General features: G+C 41.4%; 1 non-coding gene across 1 annotated transcript; it reads left to right on the top strand.

Moving 5' to 3' along the window:
* Positions 1-943: 943 nt before the first annotated feature.
* Positions 944-1050, top strand: LOC121139655. The gene has a single exon (XR_005876557.1). It is a non-coding gene; the product is annotated as a U6 spliceosomal RNA (small nuclear RNA).
* The last annotated feature ends 2119 nt before the right edge of the window (positions 1051-3169 follow it).

Here is a 3169-nt window from a genome sequence, read left to right on the forward strand (position 1 = left end):
AGAGACACCACCTGTACCCACTGGAAAAAGAGATAGGAAGACAACATAAGAACACTTTCAACAACAGAAAAACCTATATGATGCCAGCAGAGTCTACGGACTCTACACTAGCAAGATCTGAATATCACAACACAGATGAAGCAGAAGAGAACGACCTTAAAAGAACTTCATGAAGATGATAGAGACCCTAAAAGAGGAAATGAGAAAATCCTTTAAAGAAATGAAAGAAAAGACAATCCAAAAATTGCAGGAAATAATTCAAATAGTGCAAGGCTTGTAAGCTGAAACAGAGACTATTAAATAAACACAGTCTGGAGGAATTCTGGAATTAGAAAAGGTGACTAAAGGATTAGGAGCTACAGACTCAAGTGTAACCAACAAAATACAAGATATGGAAGAGAAATAGATTCATCGACCAAAGAAAATCTTAAGTCCAACAAATTCCTAACATAAAATACCCAGGAAATATAGGAAACCATGAGAAAGCCAAATCTAAGAATAATAGGGATAGAAGAAGGTGAAGAAACCCAACTCAAAGGGTAGAAAACATATTCAACAAAGTCATAGAAGAAAACTTTCCCAACCTAAAGAAAGACATGCCAATGAAAATACAAGAAGCCTACAGAACACCAAATACAGTGAACCACAACAAAGTCCACTTGCTACAAAATAATGACAACACCAAATATACAGAATAAAAAAGAATATTAAGAGCAGTAAAGGAAAATGGCCAAGTAACATATAAAGGCAAACACCTTTCAGAATCACGCCTGACTTCTCCATGGAAACTCTGAAAGCCAGAAGATCATGGATAGATATTCTACCAACATTAAGAGACCACAGATGCCAACCCAGACTACTATACCCAGCAAAGCTTTCAGTCACTATAGATGGAGAACACAAGATATTCCACCACCAAACCAGATTTAAACAATACATATCTGTGCTCACTTCAGCAACACATATACTAAAATAGGAATGATACAGAGAAGATTAGCATGGCCCCTGCACAAGGATGACATGAAAATTCGTAATGCATTTCATATTTTTAGCAAAACTTCAACCCAATGAAGATACCTACACTCACAAAAAAAAAGAAATAGATAATCCCACTTTACCAAACAACAAAACAAAAAAGGAAGGGAGCATACAAACACCACCACAAATAAATAGAGGAGTCTAAAATGGTTGAGAGATGCTTAAAAAAGTGCTCAACATCCCTAGCTATTAGGGAAAGGCAAATAAAAACAACCCTGAGATACAAACTTACACAGGCCAGAATGGACAAAATAAAAAACACCAAGGACAGTTTATGCTGGAGAGGATGTGGAGAGAGGGGAACACTCCTCCACTGCTGGTGGGAGTGCCAACTTGTACAGCCACTTTGGAAATCAGTATGGAGATTCCTCGGGAAAATGGGAATTAGTCTACCACAAGATCCAGCAATTCCACTCTTAGGCATATACCCAAAAGTTGTGCATTCATACAACAAGGACATCTGTTCAACTATGTTCTTAGCAGCATTATTTGTAATAGCCAGAACCTGGAAGCAACCTAGATGTCCCTCAAATGAAGAGTGGATAGAGAAAATGTGGTACATTACATAATGGAGTACTATTCAGTGGAAAAAAACAATTTAATCTTGAAATTTGAAGGCAAATGGATGACACTAGAAGAAATCATCTGAGTAAGGTAACCCAGCCACAAAAAGGCAAACATGGCATATACTCACCCATATAAGGATTTTAAACATGAAGCAGGGAAGTGCCAGCCTGCAATTCCATGGTCAGAGTGTCTGGTAAACAGGGAGGACCCTAAGAGAGATATGCATGGTACCCCAGAGAAGGGGAATGGGACAGGATCTCCTGAATGGACTGGGAGTATGAGTGAAGGGAAGAGAGAACTGGGGAAAAGAGAGGGAAAGAAGAGAAGGGGAGAGGAGGACATGGGGCAGCAGGAAGTTTGAGTCAGGGTAATAATAGACGAGAGATACCATAATAGAGGGAGTCATTATAGGCTTGAGGAGAGATCTGGCACTAGTGAGATTTCCAGAGATCTACAAGGATGACACCAACTGGTAGTCTAAGTAATAGTGGAGAGGCTACGTAAATGTACTTCCCTGATAATAAGATTGACAACTCCCTTGTATGCCATCCTAGAGCCTTCATCCAGTGGCTGATGGAAGCAGAGACAGACACCCACAGCTAAGCACTGGAGTGAACTCCTGGAATCCAGTTGCAGAGAGAGAGGAGTGATTAGCAAAGGGGTCAAGATCAGGAGGGTGAAAGTCCCAGAAACAGCTGACCTGAACAAGTGGGAGCACATAGGCCCCAGGCTGATGGCTGAGAGGCCTGCATGGGACTGATCCAGACCCCTGGAATGTGCGTGTCAGTGAGGAGGCCTCAGCATTCTTTGGTGCTAGATCAGTATTTATCCCCAGCATCCAAATTGACTTTGGGAGCCCATTCCACATGGAGGGATACTTTCTCAGCCTGGCCACATGGGGGAGGGGAGGGTGTAGGCCCTGTCCTGGGTGATATGACAGACTTTGGAGATTCCCCCATGAAGGGTCTCACCCTCCTGGGAGAGTGGAGTGGGGGTTGTTGGGTTGTTGAGGGGCAGGGCAGAAGGGAAGGGAGAGGGAGCTGGGATTGACATTCTTGTTTCTAATTTAAATATAAATAAAAAATAAATAAATAGAAACCCTGCATTTCAGAAATGGAGCCCAGAGACCTCTGAGATAGAACTGACCTTAGTCCTTTCTCCCTAAGCACTAGCTTTGAAGGTACTAGAAGACACCATGGAGGCTTTCAAGTGTATTTTCTTGTATTCTATCCCCACCTTGGGAGGCCAAAATGTGGTTGTTTGGTTTTTTTTTCTTTTGGCTTTTTTTTTTCTCTTTTGGGAGCCCATCACCCAGATCGCAACTAAATAACACACAGAAGGAAGCTTATTCTTACTTATGAATGCTGGGCCTTATCTTGACTTTTTTTCTTGCCAGCTTAAGAAATGCTTAAATGATCCTGACTATCTTTTGCTTCTGGGCTTTTTCCTTTTCTTACTTCTGTAAATCTTACTTTTACTCTTACTCCATGGTTGGCTGAGTGCCTGGCCCCTGACATCCTCCTCTCTTTGCTCTTGCTCCATTTTTTTTTATTTTTGTGATTGT

This window comes from Mesocricetus auratus, unplaced genomic scaffold (genome assembly GCF_017639785.1).
Source record: "Mesocricetus auratus isolate SY011 unplaced genomic scaffold, BCM_Maur_2.0 Super-Scaffold_15014, whole genome shotgun sequence".
NCBI lineage: Eukaryota > Metazoa > Chordata > Mammalia > Rodentia > Cricetidae > Mesocricetus > Mesocricetus auratus.